The sequence below is a fragment of the Calypte anna genome, chromosome 5A (genome assembly GCF_003957555.1).
Source record: "Calypte anna isolate BGI_N300 chromosome 5A, bCalAnn1_v1.p, whole genome shotgun sequence".
In the NCBI taxonomy this organism is placed as follows: domain Eukaryota; kingdom Metazoa; phylum Chordata; class Aves; order Apodiformes; family Trochilidae; genus Calypte; species Calypte anna.
Genome location: NC_044251.1, coordinates 14,847,367 through 14,868,204, shown reverse-complemented (window position 1 = coordinate 14,868,204; position 20,838 = coordinate 14,847,367).

Below are 20,838 nucleotides of genomic sequence, written 5' to 3'. Positions count from 1 at the left end.
TTAAACCAACTAATGTTTTCTTAATGCTTGTCCTTCAATATTGTATCACATATTTCTCAGACATATGCGAATACTAGATTTTTAGATTTCAGATTTCAGATCTATTTTTTCCTTCTAGTTCAAGAAAGAAAATGGAAATAGGCAGTTTGGAAGATGGCTAAAATATATGTCTAGGAAAGCAGGTTTCTTACTTCAGCTCTTACTGCCAACTTTAGACTTAGAAACCCTCTAGTTGTTTGTTCCTTGGTTTACTCTGTTAGTCTTTATTTCCAGTTCTATAACTTTGCTTTAAAAAGAAATCTGATGATGGTTATGGAGGTCACTTGTTGCTGAGCAGGCGCTTAGGTTTTCATGGCTGTTTGTCCCATTCCCATACAGAACTTTGACTCAAGTCCCCAAAGTTCCAGCTGGCAGTGCCATTTCTGCCTCCAGCTCTGCATTACTGAGGAGTTACTGGGATTCACTGTAGCAGTGGCTGCATTTCAGTAGCTGAGAGATCGATCCCTCTTGACACAATTTAAAAAGGCACACGGATATTGTTTTATTAATAACTACTCTCAATATTTATTAATTTCACACATATAGAGCATATAGCAGCTGTCATACAGCACCATATACCAGCAGAGAGGAGTGGTGTTGGGACAGTGGTGTATGTTGTGTCTCTAACACTTCAATTGTTGTGCCTCTCATCTAATCAGCAAGATTTGAAAGGGTTCACACACAGTTGCTACAAAGAGAGTTTTATCTTCTAGCTGGCTTATCCTCCCAGTACTTAGTCTCTAGTTAGCTCTTGCTCTTTTTCAGTCTCTATCCCTTTGAAAGGTTTAGAGAACACACTTCAAAGTGTTGTTTTTCAAAGATATGGTGCTTAAGATAAACTTCCCTCCTGTCTGACCCTCTCCTCGTATTTCTCACCTTATGAACATTCACACATTCACATTCAGCTTTTCCTTTGCCAATTTGCTGCTGTTAAATCCAGTGGCAGAGCCTTGGGCTCACTTCCAATATGCAACCAAAACATATTAAAAAAAAAAAAAATCTTACAATAATCTTACATTAACAGCTTCTGTTGAACTGTTTCCCTGTAGGTTTTACCAACTTGCCTTTGAATAAGCAGATTGAACAAGAGTATTCAACATTAAAAAACACACTGCTAATGTACTTTATTCCATACAATAATCAACGTTTTTTTTTTCTTTTTTCCAAAAGACTCCCAGAATAGTTATACATCCAATTGTAACTGAATTTAAAATGTCATTAAATGAAGAGAAATACTAAGAAATATTCTGATTCTGGAAAAAGTCATTTAGCTCTAGCTATCCCTGTCATCTATCCATAATCTTCTGTTCCATGAATGTGCAATATAGGTTGTCTTGCCCTCTCCCTAGGCCAAAAGGGTGATAAATATGTGAGGTGGTCCACCTACAAAGTATGTAAGTAGTATATAGTCCACAAGAGTTGTCTGGACTATACCTATATCAAAGTACAATTTACATTATGGGAATTCACACATTGGGTGCAAATTCTGTCAAGTCAGGTTATGAGCATTACGGTTCCATTGAACTCTCTTTGTTTTATTTAAAAAACATAACAAGCAAACAAAAAAGCCAACAACAACAGCAGAAACAGCCTTCCTCCCAACCATGTTTACTGAGCATTCTGGCTAACAAACAATGCAATGACAAAGCATTGTTCTTCACCATTGGCCTCTTTAATTTCTCCTGGGTTTTCTAACCAATCCCAGTGCATTGCTACTTAAATAATACTTGATACAGGATTTGTGTCATCCGAGGAAGATCATTGAGACTGATAAGCTGTTCTGAAAAGTACCTGACTGGGTGTGTTTGGATTCTGTAAGGATTTGGTGTTATGCAAAACAAATAGGTCATATTGCTCCTAGCCTGCTTCTTAGCACACACTTGAAACTGGCACGGTGTCATCCCTGCCACCTGCTCATTCACTGGCAGGACAGGCCAAGATGATGTGTTCTGGCAGATGGATGTCCAGCAGCAAAATCATTGACAACGTAATGAAGGCAAAAGGGAACAAATACTCATGAGAAAATGTTCCAGATGGAAGATCCCCTGTAACTACCAACACTGCCAGCCAGTCATTCCATCCTACATCCCCTCTCCATTCCATCTACTAAGTCATGATACTAAGTAGCTCTGACTGGCTTTGTCTACTGTTACAGAAGACATATTTCAAAACTTGGCAGTGGTAGGACTGGGAAGGGTTAATTTCAACTGCTCACTGGCTAACTTCCAGGTCACCCTTCCAAAGACTGTGATAGCTTGACTTAGCAGTAGGAGGGGACATTTAAGTAAGGATATGCAGCAATGACAGCAAAACCTCTGACGTTTTATTAGAATTTACAACCTACTATCATTTGTTTTGTACCCTTGTAAATATATATATATATACATATTTTTATATACATATATGCTTACTCATGCCAGAATATAAAAAAGAGCAGAAGTAATCTGTGTCACAGAGACTCTAAGAAACAAATGTTGTCTTTTAAAATGTCATTTCTTCTAGGATTTGTTTTTGTTTAGGAACCACATCACGATCTGTATAAATTGCTGCCGTTATGTCTCTGATGCAGAAAAGCACTTCAGCACATATTTAATTTAAGCATGATCTTGGTATGCATGCTCCTGGGTGCTGGGTTTTTTATGATATTTCTGAAATAGATGTTTCTGACCGAAACTCTACACCTTTTATTCAATACACAACAAAAGTAAAACTTTCAGGTGACAGTTCAACAAAATAAGTCAACTTTTGGCAAGTATATGCTCAGTATCATAAATGTACTGTGCAACTGAGTTCACAAGACTGTTTTCCCCAGCTTTTTTTGACTTATCTTTAAATATTCCTGTCACATTGATAAGTACTAACTATTTTTGTCAAATGATCAAATTAGGGGGCTGTTTTTTTCAGGGAAATTGACCAGTAGTAATACAATATGGCTAGACTGTGTGAAAGACTGAAATCTTACCCAGACATGAACTCTAAAACATTTAAACCTCCTGACCAGCTAAGCAACTATCAAATAAATATTTAAAGTCCAGCAGACCTATCAATACTTTCAGAAAATGCCTGCAGCAACATCTCAAATCAGGACTCTTTCTATATTTCTCACCTTTGATCTTAATGCACAGACACCCAACCCCATCACTGCTCACTCTAGGCTATTGCTGTCTGAAAGAACTGATTGTCATTGCCTTCTTCCCACTGACAGTGTTCAGTCCTGCAAGAAGTGCTATTCAGAGAAGGAACTGGAGAAAGCTTAAGGGTTTTTCCCTCCTTCTTATTTCTTCTTTAAGAATTTAGTAATTTTTTCTTACACTAAAGAATCAGCTGGTTTTGGAGGAGGAAAAGTCAGTAAACTCTTTTCCCTAATTGAAATTGAAATGAGCTCAATCTTGATTCACTTTAGGAATCATGAGAAGAGTAAGGACTCCTCATTGCATAATCAAACTATATATCTGTGAACTCTTCTCTGCAGGTCTTTTTTTAATGTATATTTTTCATGCTCCGTAAGTTTGAACAGGCAACAGTGAACAAGGCATTATTCCTTAGTGCATCATGACCCTGTGAAAAAATAAAAAAGAAGAATGAAGTAGCAAGTAGAGATTTTGAAGGCACAATAAATGTTCATAAAGGAAATACTGCAAAAAATTTAGGAGTACGTATCTGAAGTCTGTTGTGGCTACTTTAGGCTGGATCCCTTAAATTTCTTCTCAGTGATAGTTTTATGCTTTGTGCAGAATGTTGTTTCCCCAGCCTGACTTTTAAACTTTTGGATTCTGACAGCACTATGAGGTAAAGGTCTTGTCTGACTCATTAACTTCCCGTGTTCCACTCTCTGATCTTATGCTTAAAGTTTAAGAATTAATGTGGCAACATCCTAATAACAGCAAAATGATTTATGGCCAAAGACTACTGAATAACTTCACATTTGAGTACACATAGGGATTTGAGAGGATCCTTATAAATAACATGAGAAAACAGTGAGTCTGTAAACAAAAAGCAGTGAGGCCAAGAACATAAATACCATGCAATACATGGTGAGGTTGCACAAACAATGTTCTTTAAGCAGATTTGTACATCACAGTTCATCTGTGATGACAAAATCCTATTTAGTCTCATCACTTTATTTAAATTTCAGTCATTTTCTACTTATTTTTTTTGTGTGAGAAATAAATTTCATGGAAATGACACGTGGTATTAAATCACTTCCTATTCCCAAAATAGAAAGTGTTGTAACTACTGTACCATGAATACTGCTACTACTTGCTGTAAAGATCTAACTGGGCCTGTCATCTGTCACTTCTTTACCCTTTTTTATGAGATAATCAATAAAACTTGTCATGTTGTTCCTTTTTGTGGCTCATTGAGTTCTTATCAAATACTCAGTGAACTATTGATTAATGGACAAACTGTGGAGTATTAGCTTTTACTCACCTTGAAAAACTGTTCTGTGAACAGTAAGACTTCAAAATATAACTTTGCAGAAGTTTAATTCTAAATTTTGTATCATACATGGAATGTCAGATATTACTTGACATCATCAGTTATTAATCTCAAAGTGTTCTGATCCCTGAAATATGCAATTAAAATCAAATGCTCTAACAGAATTCTGGTCCTTTAATATGGTAAGTCAGGATTTTTCATTCCAGTCAGATCAGTGCAGAAATACAACAGGGATATGTCAAAGAATAAAATTTTCTTTGGCAAAAAGACTACATGTTGCCAATTAAATGATAAAATGTTGGGGGCTTTTTGCATCTGGTTGCAAGGAAACCGAGTTACTTTAGTCTGCCTCAAGCTAAGACAAACTGGGATCCTTATTCATAACCATAATTTTTTTTGACTACATGTGCCTCTTTACCCTCAACTCTTCCAGACCCCTGCAGTCCTCATTAATATCCCAAATTATGTTCCCAGCAAAGGTCATAACATTTTCTTTCTGAGATTTCAATATTTTTCCTCTAGCTGCTGCTGAAAATAAATTCCAACAGTTGTTTGTTTATATATATATATATATATACACACATATATGGAAAACAGGACTGTTTTTCCCAGTATTTACAAAAAATTAGTCATTAGTTTTTGTACCATTGCTTTTTTCAGTGCACCATTTTTAACATCTCTTCTTGTTGGAATCAAGAGATAACAAGCCCATTTTTGTTCTCTTTACATGTGTGTGCCTAAAATCTCATGAGACAACTCTCTTAACAGTCTTTTCAGTCTTTTTTTAAATTATTTTTGAAGTTGTTTTGTTTTGTGTGATGTCATAGTAAGGTCTGATTTTTACCATTAAAAAAACCCACAACATTTTAATGCAATTAGCCTGTTTCCCCATTCTTTTACCGTAAAGCTGCAGTATAGAGACACCTGCTGGGAAATAAATGAACAGAAACAAATGCAAAATATAAATATCAATAATAATAATAGTAATAATAATATCAACAACAACATTATTCTTTTTTTACAGCTTTCAAGATAAAAATTCTTGGATAACCTTATTTTTGTCTGGTATTTTTAAGTTCTTCATAAACCCAATTAATTTCATCCCGTCAGTCTCATTGATTGTAGCAGAGTTTAACCTACCTATGGGATTTCACATCTTTGCACATATTTTGCCCTTTCAGTATCAATCAGAGACAATCTTTGTGATTGAACCCAGGAGTAAGAAATGCCTTGTGCCAAATTCTGTGCATTAATTTTATAACTTTAATTATTTTGGAAACTCAAGTGCTATAACTAATGATTCTATATGGGAAAAAAAAAAAAAAAAAAGAAAAAATGGAAGATAAGAGACAGGGAACATATTACTGAAACATATACAGGTTCCAATATATTCACACAAATGGGTAGCTAATGCTTCATTTCATTTTACATTAAAACTTTCCTTTCACATTAGATTATAATCCCCCTATCAGTAACATTATTCAATAATTTCTTCATTAGTCATGGAAACTACGAGTAGTCCATGGCTACTTGTCAAATAACTATTTTATTATTGTATAATTATTTAGTTTGCAAAACTTATATATTGAATAGCTTATATATTTAGGCATCTAATGCTTGACAGTAAGGTTTTTATTTCTTACACTTTTCTGTAGTTTGTGTCATAATTCACAGGAAAATAGCATCCTACTTTAATTCAGAAGTCTCCTGGGATTAAGTCCTGTAGCACTCCAAAACATTTGCAATGATAGCTGCGTGTGCTTATGAGTTATCACTTTGTGGAAAAAAATTCTAGCAGTTAATATTTTATGAATAATAATAACCATAACAACAACAGCAACAACAATAATAATAATAAATTGATATAAACCCAAATATTTAAAATATATATATATACTTTTTCACACCAGTGGGAACAAATAACATCTTCCAGAAGGTACTTTTATGCAGCAATGTTTTGTATTACAGTTCTTAGCTTGAGGCATCTTGCTACTGGTGTCAATGATGGCTGTAAATGAAGCATTTTCTTAGGAATGACAGCAAAGGAGGGTCACCTTTTACTTGAAGGAATTAAATCACGTTTCATCCTACCTCTTAGCTAAGAACACTGATCCCCAGCCGCAGAACAAACTGGTGAACCATTCATGCATACACTACTTTCCAAGGAGCCAAAGTTGTGCTTCAGAAGATGGTGCAAGAGCCTGTCATTAAGGCTCATTAGTGAGGGTATTGTGGAAGAGTATTTTTGTTGCTTTATTTCTCAGGTTTTTTTATCAGTGGATCTTCCGACTCCACTCATTCCTGATACCTAATAAATGCCTATGAAAAGAGTAATTTTGTTTTCCCCAATAGTCTCTGTGGTAAGCTTGAAAAAGTACTAGAACAAAGAAATCATTTCTTGTCTAACTCAGTATTTGCTGAAAAAATATTTCCTCCTGAGATTCTGTATTGTTACTTTGGGGGGTAAATTTTATCTATTAATATTCAGTCTACTTGCATCTTTGATAAGAGATAGATGTTCTAGTTCACTTATTTTCTGATATTCAGTAAACTTTAGCAGTCTTTTTTTTTTTTTTTTTGGTGGGTAGAGCATGGTGGAATGCTTATATCAGTGCCTGATAGTTAATTCCTTTGCATGACACTCCATTATTTTTCTAGGCTGTACCTCTTTGATTTCAATTTATCTACTACCAATTCTTGTTCATTTTTTATGCCAGGTTACATTGACAGATAGAATGTTACATGTGTCTTAGAGACATTTTTAGTAGAAATTTGAATTCAAAATATATTTTCTTGTCAACTTTACATCAGTGTCTACTTTAAACAGAGTCCCTAGACAATGGCGCTTTCTTGTGTCAGTAATGCAAGGTAGAGCTGTTGATTGCAAAAAATGAAGAGCACCAAGCAACCTTCCTAAAGGCTTTTAATTTATATTTTTTTTCTGATAAACTGAAATTAGAAGGCTTGTGACAAATTTGTCTTCTCTGGTATCTATTGTGTTAATTCTAAGAGGATGCTCAGATTTTACATACAAGTAGAAAAATTAAGACTTTGCATACATCTAATCATGTGTACTGACACACAAAAATGTGTGTGCATACAGCCACGCACATAAAAATATATACATGCATGTGTATGAATTATTAATAGATAAGCTATCATAAAAAGTGCAGTAACTAAGGTCTTTGAGAGATTACTCTGAGATAATCTGATATTTTTATTTTACATGTACACACTTCTATTTCAAGTTGTTCCTGCATGCTTCATATGATCGGGAGCCTCAGTATACATATATTACAATAAGAATATATTTTGCTGTTAATATTTTTACAATGACGATTAATTTTGGGGTAGTGTACAACAAAATAAACCTCCATTGTGGATGGCTTATTGGTATTACTTTCTTCATTGAAGTTTTCCAAAATATATATTAGTATGTATATTAATATATAGTTTATATGCATTAATATACATCTATAGTATATGCATATTGATATAGTCATATATCAATGTATGATATCACTTATAACATTTTCTAATAATTCTCTATTAAAATGGTGCTCCATGTATATCAGTGTCATCACTCTGGTAGTGTAAATTGAAGTTCTGAAAGTAGATTCCTTTATCTTAAAAAACTTTAAAAAACAACTACAAGTCAGCTTAATGCAAATTGGCATTTTTAAGTTTACCAGCTAAGTTTAATTTGGAATAATATGTGAGCACAACCACATAGTTAAAAGAAGAAATTCACCACTGTTCTGAGTAGTATATCAAACATAACTTGTCAACATATGACTTTGTGGCAGACTTAGACATACATTTTGAAAATTATGCAATATGAGTCAAAAAGCAATAACAGACTTGATAGTAGATAAAAATTGAGACACAACATTTGTTATTAAACTTCTTTACAGCATATACCATTAAGGAAAAATAATATTTACAACATTTAGACTCACTTAAGGGACCAATGTAATCACCAGCTTAGAGCAACCAGTGGATCAATTCTAAGTATGAAAGAATTTGAGGTAGTTCATGTGTTATCTGCTCTTTTAAAACAACTGCTGGGTGGAACCTAGATATTAATATATATAATAGCAACAACTCTTCAGAAAGACCCTAAAACAACATGGAATTCACATTTTGTTTATGAGTTCAGGATACTCATCTACTGTACCAGGTGCTACTTCAGAAATTCTGGATAGCTGTGACTTCAGCATTAATATTATAGCTCAACTCCTTTTCTCTCTCTTGTAACTGAGCAGGGATCCTGGTTTTGTTCTCTTCCAACAGACTTTATTGTATATATAAAAGGAATAATGAAAATAAGGCAATTCTGTGAAATTATTCCTTGTGCTGGTACAATTGAGGAGACAACAGAAAACATTATCTGAACAATAGCTATCTACTTTTAAATGTTTTAAAAGTTATTTTAAATGTATCCTTGCTTCTCTCAAACAAGAGAAAAAGTAAAATCCCTATTGTATGTTCTCTGACTGTATTTGACAGAATTCAATTGATATTCAGATGCCACTATGGGGCTGAAGTCTCCATAATACTGTCTGAGAGCTGAGGGGGCAATAGTCACCTGCAGTATTAGTGCCAGCTCCAGCAGGACTGCTTCTTTAGTTTCATCACTACATTTCAAGTCTACCTGGAAGACTCTCACCTAGAATGAGTTTAATAACAATGATTACAGGCACTCAAAAAGAATTGGATGGTACTCCTCCTGATTCAGCTTCATTGCTGGTAGATGTCAATGAGTAACCCAGCTAACTTAGTAGAGCAGACCCTGGAGCAGGTGATCTCGGAACATGAAGAGCACCCCTGTATTATCACAGATATTTCTTAATACTGTGGTATTGTATTCTTATGGAATTTATATATATATATCTATATGCATATGTATGACCTATTCTAGCAATAAGACTAATAATCTTAATAAGTAGTTCCTGGGATACATTCAGTAACCCCAACATTAGGTTAAATTCTTATCCCTCTTGCTAGCAATAGATGTAGTGGAAATGTGTTTTCAAAAGGCTGTTTATAACCAAAGTCCAGATGAGAAACATTAGTCTATACAGCCATTTAAAACACAAGCAGAACTCTTCATTAAACTATATTCTTGATTTCATTTGAAGTCAAAATAGAAAAAAATAGATTGTTTTGTCCACTACAAAACCAAGAAAGAAAAGTCATTCCAGGTGACTAGCCACAGATTGCTTTATTGTTATACCTCTCCAAGGTGAAAAATTAATTTGTATTCATCCTCTTGTTGCAGTAATGCATTAAATAAAACCCTGTTTTAAACAAAATGGCTATTTGATTTAGGATTAAAATACTTAATAGAGGTCACAAAACCCAGGTGCCTTTTTAGAGGAAATATCTGACACACATTTTTTCCGACTCACCATGGTCTTTAGCCAGTGACTCAAACAGTATTTACCAGAGCTGAGGGATCTTTCCACAGTGTATTTTTTTCTCTTCCTCACTGCAGTGCTTGTGATTTACAAAAGGAAGAAAGATCTGAGATCACTGGAAAGCCTCACATGTAGTGAGAATTTTTGTGCTGATGAAATAATAACTCACCTGATAATCTTTTCACAGACTGGTGGGTTGATGTGGTTTGTGTGTGTTTATGTGTGCGAGCACCTGTACCTACACCAGTTCTTTGATGATGGAAGTACTGTTCATGATGGAAATGACTGTTCCTGGACTGTAAAAAGGGCACAAAGTATAATATTCTCAACATTTTCATGTTTAATTTGTTAATTATGTTTAATTTGATACTGCGAACAAACATGTGCCATTTTATTCAAGGTAATATGGATTTCCTAATGTCAGTAAAATAACACATTTACTCAAGTGTTTCTATGGCTTTCTGCACATAACTACAGAAGCTGAATGAATTTCATATCTTACTTCGGCTAACCTTTTTTATTTACTAGCAGAATGGATGTGATACATATTTATCTAAAATATAATAAAACTAGAATATTTGTTGTTCCTATATTACTGGATTTCCAGTGCAGTGGCATTATTGATAGCAAAGAATTCTTACTCTGAAATAAAGAGAATCAAGGAATTAGGCTTCAGCACAAAGAACCAGCAGGAGAAACTAAATGAAGTAAACAATTATTTAAACTTTTCAGTTCTGGCAGCAAGTACTGTTACATTGCAGAATTTTAATCATGATTTTACACCTGTCTTGAATCATGCTGGCGAATTAGACCAGTTTCACTGTGTGTGTAATTACCCACGTGTGTATTTAAGCTCTTCCATTGGAATAGCATTTCAGGATCATCCTCCATTTACCTCTGCAATTTTTTTCATCCTAAATTTGGCAGCAGGAAACAAACTTACTGACACACAACAAGCTTGTTTCCTAAATCTAACAGACTGGAAAATAACAACCTATGGTTTTGTGTTGGGTTGGCCTTGGGTTAATGTGTTGATTATGACTCATTACCACATATGTACCTAAGATACATAAAATATGTAAAAATATGTAACATAAATCCTTTGTACTTATCTCTACTCTCTAGGAAAAATCTCCTCAGAAGAAGAGTAAAAGCAACATTTTTCATTTTTAATAATATTTCCTTGTTCTGTTTTAATATCACAGTTAGGAAATCCCAAGACTCAAAGTGGAATACTATATTGTGAATAATATTATGAGTGATCATTTTTCTTAAAAGGTAATTGCAAGCTAAGGATTAATATCATGCTTTATTTTGCTTTTTACCTAAAGGAAAAAACTTCAGTTCATGGTCTCTGCCCAGCAGAGTGAAGTTACTTTGCTCCTTCATTTAATGTTTTCTTTTAACTACTTGTATTAACCAGGTTACAGTTTCAATGACTGTTTTTAAGCATATCAGCAGATATATGTTCTCCTAAAACATTTATGACTATATTTTGGCCTATATACATAAAAAGATAAGATGTGCTATTTTCATTTATACTCAGCTCTGGTATGTGGCTTGCTGTAGTGACCAAGATCCAGGACATTTCTGAACCATGAAGGGATGGAAAGGGTAAAGCCCAAGGCAGTTGACCCAAGGTGATCAGACAAAGTATTCCAAACCATAAATGTCATCCATAATATTTAACAGGAACTTCTGGGGATGTTTTTTTTTTCCCCACTACCGTGGCTGCCTTTCTGAGATGGTCCCATCTATAACTGCTCATCCTTTACCTGATACCTAGTCCTCCACTCAGTTTGACCACTGCATTCTTGCCGGAGCTGTCATGCTCACAGTGTTATTTATGTTCAGCCTTCTCTGCTAAAAGCACAGAACTCACAACTACTATCTGGACCTGAGCATAGCTTTAAAACTTATATTGGTATTGGGGTTAAGATTAGTTCATTATTTTTATTCAATTAAATCTGTTTACATTTCAACCCACTGGTCTCTTTTGCTTTTGCTGATTGTCCCTCCAGGACAGGAGGGTTGAGTAACAGAACATCTGTCCAAACCATGACACAACTCAAAGTAATTTTAGCAGCATGAACCTTCAAAGAACCTGCTGTACATAACAGTTGACTGCATAGATAAAGAACTGATATTTTTAGTTAGTTTGTCTCCCATCAGCACTTCTAAGGCAATCAGTATAAAGAGGCACCTAGAGGCACAGTGAGGTCCAGTGCAGAGGTATTCAAGTTAGAATGCAATGCTAAATTAGATACCAAGCAAAGGATAGACATTAACACACTCCTTTATGTCATGCCAATGCTTCTCAGAAGAGAAAAATTAATTCCTCTGGGGCACATGGCTAACATACTTTTGATGGTTTAATACCTGAATACAGTTAGCTCCATGAAATTGTTCATTGAACTGCAAAAAAGTATTCTGTGACTAAAGGCACAATAACTGAAAAAACTGCCATGATTAGAGTAAAGTGTAAGAGTAACAAAATGTTCTATCTATAGTGAATCTGTGATTAAGTTGGATAGAACTTCAGAATTTAGGATTGTCGAAGTAGGTGGAAAAATCTACAGAAAGCTGACAGAATTATGGTGCTGGGTTTGGGTGAAACCAGGTTCTTTTCAACACTTTTGGTCCGCCCTAGCTGAGCCATGACTTGTAACACTTCAAGGTACCACAATGGAAGTTACCTGTAGTCAAACTAATATAAATTAAAGGGTTATCATAAAAAATATATTTATGAATTCTCTTCGACAGCCTCTGAGACCATGCTTTTCATACTTCTGCTGATTTGACTGTGATAGGAATTTCATGGTCAATTACAGAAGTCCACAAGTGGTATAGCACTCTCGATTTCAGAAAGAATATAAATGTTTGAAGAAGTTCAGTTCTGTGGGAGCTGTGCAATCAAACAGTAACATGTTTTCTGATCCAAGTGAGCCTTGAGTTTTTTCAGATTCAATTTTGTCTTAGCTTGAAAAATAATTTCTAATGCTTGCCTTAATTCCTTGGAGAAAGGAAGGACAGGAGAGTTGGAACACTTCTTTTGGGTTCTATTATTAAGCAGTGGGCTGTGGGAATCAGTAAGTGCACAAAGTGCAGAAAATCACCCTACAAGCTCCATAAAATGGGGATAGCTTGTAATGACAGATAAGATACCCAAGAACTAATATTCTTTATGTTAATAGATCTGGGATGAATTACGTGAGAAATTATCTCTAGATGGAATTTTGCAGTAATGTAGTCTTCATCTTTGTGCCTGATTTTTTTTGTTTTTTTTTTTTAATAATGATGAGCAATTTGTGCTAGGTAAAGAAAATATGTGGGTTGGATATTTAATCATTGCTTTTCATGAAATAAACAAATAGGTCATGATTTACAACACTGTCAAAAAATACGTCAAAGTTTAAAGCAGGATGAATAACATGAAAAAATTTAAATATCACAATTAAAAAAAACCAAAAACCCCACACCCCTCCAACAATCCCTCAGATATTTCAATTCCAGTGAATGTATTTTAAAAATGTAGCTATCAGTATTGAATTAACAGCTTTTGATCATCTTTTATAGCTGTTTGTCTACCATACAGAATGAAACCTCTGTTCTTCATTTCTCCATTTGGCTGGTCTATTTCGGCACTTCATCTATTTTTAGAAAATATGGTGGAAGAAAAGTGTTCTTCTGTATTCTTGTAAGGAGCTTGCCTGTTGCCAAAGGCCAAAGGCCAAAGGCTATTTATGTGGACATGAATTAAGGACAACTATGTGAGAGTACAAAGTCCCTGAGGCAGCCAGTTTCTTTCTAACTGACAGGATGCAGTCCAACAACAGTGTTCTATATGTAATTTCTACCTTAGTTAGATATCTCCTGTTTGACCTCAGTTCATCAGGAATGGTAAAAATGCATTTAATCTTTTTTTTTTTTTTTTTTTTTTGGCCATGATAAAATACTTAGTAGAAACAATGATAAACAAGTGATGCCAAGCAAATTCTATATAAGAATTATTTAGTCTTAATTCATTAAGCCAAATGTCTCTGTGGCCTGTGGAGAGGTAGGCACTTCCAGAGGGCAATTCTGGCCAACTTAAAATATGTGTTAAATTTTCTGAGATTAATCATATTTTGGAATGTCTTATTTTTTTTTCTTTGGCTTAAAAAGTGCTCATATGACTTGTTTAGAATGCATGGTTAATTAATAACTTCTAAAGACAAATGAGATAAACAATTTTTTCAATCCATTTTAGTGTATATAGGGCCCTTCTGTAAAACAGGAATATGAACTTCAGAGCTGTAAGAAGAGAAGCTTGGAGACTACTGTCCAAGTAGGCATTACTGCCTAAGGCAGACAGAAATCTAAATATACCATTTCACACATACTGCCCTGAGCCTACTCAGAACTGGTAGGTAGTAAGTACTGTAACACAAATAATAGTATCAACTACCAGTCCTTAGAAATAAATTGCTACTATTTAAATCTATCTCTATACTTAATGAAGAATGACACTATTTCTATGAGATTTCTTTGGCAGACATTTAGATACTAGAGATTAATAGGGCATACGTGCAGTTTAAAATCTGACAGCATTCAGGAACACCAATTTGCCAAGAATACAGCTGAAGGTTTTGTTAAGGAAAGTAGTTAGGTAATTTAAATAGAATTTTAAGATATGAGAGATGGTTAGATCTCTAATTAAAGGAATAACCAAGTTCTAGATCTTGAACTAAAGTACAAAAAACAGTAGAACATTAATTCATTTAGTTATACATGACAAAAACATGAAAATCTGACAACTTAAACAGCTGTGCAAATTACTGTACATATGTGCTACTCTGATTTTTACAAAATCACACACACTCATTCAGATTATGAGTCTGTAGAGGGTTCTGCGAGCACAAGAAAATACCAGGGCAAACAGAAAAATTTCAGGATAGGGAAAAATTAGCATCATACCCCTGGGGAAAAATATATATGCAAATTGCTGAATATCAGAGCAGAAGCATAGCAGTTTGATGACTGAATATCAGCTATAAAATCTATAAAGAGATCAGGAGGACTACAGGAAGTCACTGGAGCTCTCAGGAACCATCAGCACCAAAAGAAAAGCTTGATTTGTTCCTTCTTTCCTTCCTCTTTGTAAAACCTCTTACAGTGCACTATTTAGTCCTTTCAGAATCTCTCTGAATCTAACATGAGATTCTGTGCCAAACCAAGTAAGAACATTTCAGCAAGGTCTGTTTTGGTTTTTTTGTATATTATTTCTAAAAAAATACAGGGAATGATATAAATAATGTATTATGCATTTGGTAACTATATATTTAGTAACACATTACCTTTTAATCTAAAAATTCATTAGCTAACAGCCAGTGTTTGGACGAACTTTTATAACATTGCAGCAGCCAAACACTTATGAAAAAAGGGAGATTGGCTAAGCAAAACCAAGGATAATAAAAACCAAAAGGTTTTCTAAATTGCTGTTGCCTGTATCATTAAATTTCATATTGTGCATGGAATCTAAATACATCACTTTGTTCTGCATGACAAGCAGAAGTGAGCATTCATACATTACTCAGCCACTTAATTAAGAGCCTGGGATATTTGCAGTTAGCAGAAACTAATAAGGGAATCACATTTAAATTCAAATCACTCCTCAGGGTAGCTGTCTGCAACATAAGCAAAGCTTACTGGGTAGATGTTCCACTAAGTGCTCAGCTAAAAGCCTAGTTTTACTGTATTTGTGAGTAAAGAATAATTCTGGTTTGGATTAGAGGTGAGAGTTACATAAACAAACGTGGTTTGGATTTTCATGTTTTGTCTCAGTTATTTTAAAATTCTGGTATACCTCTCACATTGTGCTATAAAATAATAGTGTGATTCTGGGCTTTACTAGCACAAAACAGAAGGTTCTATAATACAGTCGACTGGAATCACCCTATACATGGTATTTAAAGACATTTTGCAGAAATAAGACCTATTGCAGACAGCAAGCAGCCAACCTAGCAGTCTTAGGAAGTATAAAAAAATCCATTCATAAACTATGAGCCATGTCACAATTCCAAAAACTCATTAAAGTTATCTTACTGTGATACCAATTTTTTTCTTTGTGACTCATTGACGAGCAGCTCATTTTCTTTTTATTTGGGAATTCCAACTTCTACAAAATGGCAGGGTTTGCTTTCTATGATGGACCAAAAATAAAGGAGTAAAGATTGTGGTAGCAACAATAGTTAAAAATTCATTAGCCAGCAATGTTTTCATAGATCATGTGCATATGACTTTGCACTGTCTTCAGAACATTGCCTGGGTCCTCACACCAACTCTAATCCTTTCTTTCACTTTTCTCTAGAGGACGTCTGCTCAAAGGAGCTGTGGATCTAAAATCTTTACAATGCCAGCCAGTTGCTCTATTTTCAATGGAAAATATAAAGTAGGCCAAAAACGTTCTTAAAAAATAAAGCTTGCTTATGCCATTTCAAAATTATTAGTAATGAACTTTATATCAACCATAATCATGTTATTTTAAATATTAAAGTAATGACTGCTACATAAAACCTCTCAGAACTCTAAAATGTCAGGGTAGGAAAATAAAACATCAATATCTGGAAAATCAAAGGAAAAAAATGTTATTCATTATTTTTCTGCCTTAAAAGTTGCAAACAGGGCAAAACTAATGCCAATAGTTTTTTTCATTAAAAATAATGCAATTTAAACTAGAAAAATATATGAAGGAATAAAAATTAAAGACCTCAAAGTCTTTCTTCTGAAATTTCAGTATGACAAAAATTGACAGATCATTCCTGTGAGCAATTGTGAATATTTAATATTTTCCCAACTTTACAGTGTATTTACATCACTACAGATGCAATCTTGCACAATGTGCAGCTTCCTTCTACCCTAGCAATGAATCACTGCTCTAAACCATTACTATGTCACTCCTTGCTGCCAATCCTACATATGTTCCCCATTGGCCACCTCATCCATACTTTGAGTATTTATAATTGACAACATAAAATAACCTTTCTTTTGTGACCTTTTCATACTTCCACTAACTATAAGGTGGGGGAGGGATTTGGTTTTGGTTTGGGGTTTTTTTCTGTTTTTCCCAAGTTATTTTCCCAAGGCTCTTTCTCCTGGTCTGGAAATTCACCAGTTAAAAGACCCTTAGCTTCTGTATTTGAAGTATTACATTTAAAGTACTTAAGTCTGGAAGTATTTTAAATATTTTGGCATTTCCATACTGGTTATTTACAATTTTTAATACATTTATGAGGGAATCTGCATCATATTTGCTGTTTTGATATTTTTACTTTATTATATCATGTGTTGTCCACAAAATGATATTATCATGCTTATTTTTGTATGTGGCATATTTTAAATGCAGTTTCTTTATGGCTAAAATGGCCAAAGTCTCTGGGAATACTCTGATGCCTTACAGGAACTGTATGATGTTTTCAAGCATTAAAACTTTTAATTCTCACATTTCTGAGGATGTATGTGCTGGGTTTGCATCTACACAATGAAATGGAACAATACAGGGAAGTTAGCATCATGTTAACCAAAACTTCTTCAAAATAAGTAGTGGTTTGATTGCATCAGTGTGATTATGTGAACTCAGTGTTTATGAGTGACTATATTTCTACAAATGCAACATCACTCTAGCACTGAGCTGCTGCTTTCAGATCTGAGCTTTTATCACCGTATTAGAGCTCCCTTGTGTGCTTCTCTATACAATGTTTCTTGGAACCAGGGATTTCTGTATCTTATTAAAATGCACAGTGCAAGCAAGACTTCAGAGAATAGGGATATATTCTTTCTCTTCCTTTGCTCATAAGGGAACATAGGAACAGAGAAATAAAAATTTTAAATGCCTTAGGAATCATTCTTTTACACTTATACAACCTGCAAAAATTGTGTTTGCCTAATTGTGTCTGGTGACAGATCAGCAACAGAGCAGTGATTGAGTGTGAGTTTGACTCAGGGCAAAGCTTAGAAGAGCTGCTTGAAATGCCAACATTTCTTAAACAGCTGTTCTTCTATAATGCAACTGGAAGAGATTAACAAGTTTGGAGTCAACAGAGGAAAAACTGTTCTACTAGAAGTATCTTTTCAGTAAATCAGGATATGTCCTCTAATTTGCTAACCTTAGCAAAACTGTGTAAACAGACTAAGAGTTTAGCTCTGTGAATTCAGTAAATCACATTACTTTTTTACCATTTATTTTTACAGTGGCCATATACAAAACATATCCTGACACATCTTGAAAGGTCTTGAAGTGCACTGTCTCCAATTAGATTTTAACTTATGATACCAGATACACCCAAAACTGCAAAAGATTGCCAATTCTTCACTTTCTTTCTTTGGCTCTCTTACTTTAAAAGAATTTAAGAAAGAACATCAACTTATAGCTCAATAAAACAAATAACCCTTGAACTATAAAAAGACATTGGCCTGATGTTTTGCTACAATGTAAAGCGTTTTCAACCCCTTATGATATTTGTCTTTTCTCTAGTCCAGTGCAATATAAACTAGAGAAGAGCAAGAGTGGTGCTCAAGGTGGCTGAAATAGGAAACCTTCCACTTGGCAAAGGAAAGAGATATAAGAAAAAAAGCAGAGGGAATCTGCCTTCTCATCTTCAGTTTTAAAGCCATAGTGTTAAGAGCTATACAGGAGGTACAACAGACAGGAAAAATAGTGCTGTTCTACTTTTTAGTCAGTTAATTTATTTGGGAGATCATAAAAACAGCTGATATGGAAGAAGTGTGAATATTTCAGAAATACTTGGGATAAAGTAGGTAATGATTGCTATAGTCTGAGATGCTCAGCCATGCCTGTGATCCTTTCCAAGGCAAACCTGTAGGCACATGGACACTTGTTTTGTTTTTTACAAAAAAAAAAAAAAAAAAAAGAGCAGTTCTTTGTATGAAGACTCCTATTTTCTTTCATAATATGGTATTACTATGGAAAGAAGATTGCTTGGTACAAATACTACTTCATGTAGATAGTAGGCATGGAACACAAAATGAGGTCTGCAACCTGAGTAACTACGACAGGTTTTTTTCTCTATCCAGGGCAATTAGCCAGTGCTGAGATCCTACAGAAATAATTCACCTGGTTGACAGTTTTCTCCTGAATACCTCCTGTGGTGGTAGGGTAGGCAGAAGGTGTAGGGAGAGGGAGTCCCCACAGCTCTTCCCCAGTATGCTTTTTACAGAAACTGATCTTCTTTTCAGCTGCCATTGTCCTTACCCAGCCTACCAATGCTCACCTGAGGAACACTAGGGCAGGAAACCTGTGAGATGTATACTAGCTCTGTAGCAGAGGAAGGATTGAGACATCCCATTTTCCCTAGCACTACATGGGCTTTATGACCTGCCTAGCCATGTAGGTTGAGCACAAGTAGTTACAAACACAGGTTGTAAATATTCCTAGGTTAAAAAAATGCCTAGACCTTAGGTAGACATTACTAGATAACAAGTACATTTGCACAGATCAAGACATATTAACTTATAATTAAACAACATTTTTCATTTGCATTCACTTTTGACTCTATAGACCAATTTACCTCACACTGAAAAAAAAATTCACATCAACCAGGGTTAAGTCTGGCATTAATTTTCTGTGATATTTTGTGTATTTCTGTTACTTTTCTATGTAGTCAAGTTAGTGGAAATACATTCTCCAGAAAGACCTACTTTAGAGAATGCCAGCAAGCAGATTAAGACTATCTATTGCAATCTTTAACTTGTGCAAAACTACCAGGTGACAGTAAGTGAAATTCCCCATGTATGCTTGTGTAGCAGAAACGCAGTCTGTGGTCCTTTTTCCAATCACATCACTAATTCAAAAGGATGATTCAGGCTTCAGAGATATTTGCATATTTTTGGCTAGATCTAAACTACCTGTAGAAGAATATCCTGTCAGAACTAATAGATCATAATTTCAAGAGTAGTCATTGCTTTATAAGGGAAAATAAAAGGAAGAACACATAGAATTTACACTCTATTCTTAATGTCCATGTTTCTTTCTTTGGTAAGGAAGGTCTTTATGGACCAGCTATTTAAAAACAATGATAGGATACATCCACTAAAAGCACTCTCCACAGTTTTTTAAAATTAGTCTCTATGCATTGCACTAGTAAAACATTAGTCCTTCACAATTTAAGTGGACTGCCAGTAAATCACTGCTATTTTAACAGTTTCAAGAAGTTAAAGTTCTGGACTGCATTTGGATTTTGCTGTTTGTTGGCAAGTAGCTAAATCCAAGGTTCAACCTATGGCAGCCTCATTACTGTTCGAATTTTAGAGCCAGAGGTCAGGCAGCTTTCATCCTTTTTCTTTCCTACTACTCTTGCAGAATCCTGAGTCCCTGGGTAAACAGGCCTGAAAGATGATTTCCCATACCACTTACACAAAATACATTCCATGGGAGATGAATACCTGACTGAGGATTATAGTTTTTATTTCAGTATAACTTACTGTACTTCTCATTCAGAAGTATTTCATAGAATTGTCAAATCACAGAGTAATTTAGGTTGGAAAAGACTTTGAGAACATCAAGTCCAACCATTAACCTAGCACTGCCAAGTTCGCCATTAAACAATTTCCCTAAACACCACACCAACACATCTTATAAATATCTCCAGGTTTGGCAACTCCCAGACTTCACTGGGCAGCCTGACAACCCTTCCAGTGAAGAAATTGTTACTAATATCCTAACTAAGCCTCCTCTGGACCAAACTTCAGGCTATTTCCTCTTGTTCTATCACTTCTTACTTGGGAGAAGAGACTGACACCCACCTCACTACTACCTCCTTTCAGGCAGTTGTAGAGAGTGATGCAGTCTCTCCTCTGCCTGCTTTTCTCCAAGTTAAACAACCCCATTTCCCTCAGCCACTTGTGCCTCAGTAGGACTCATGCTCTAGACCCTTCATCAGCT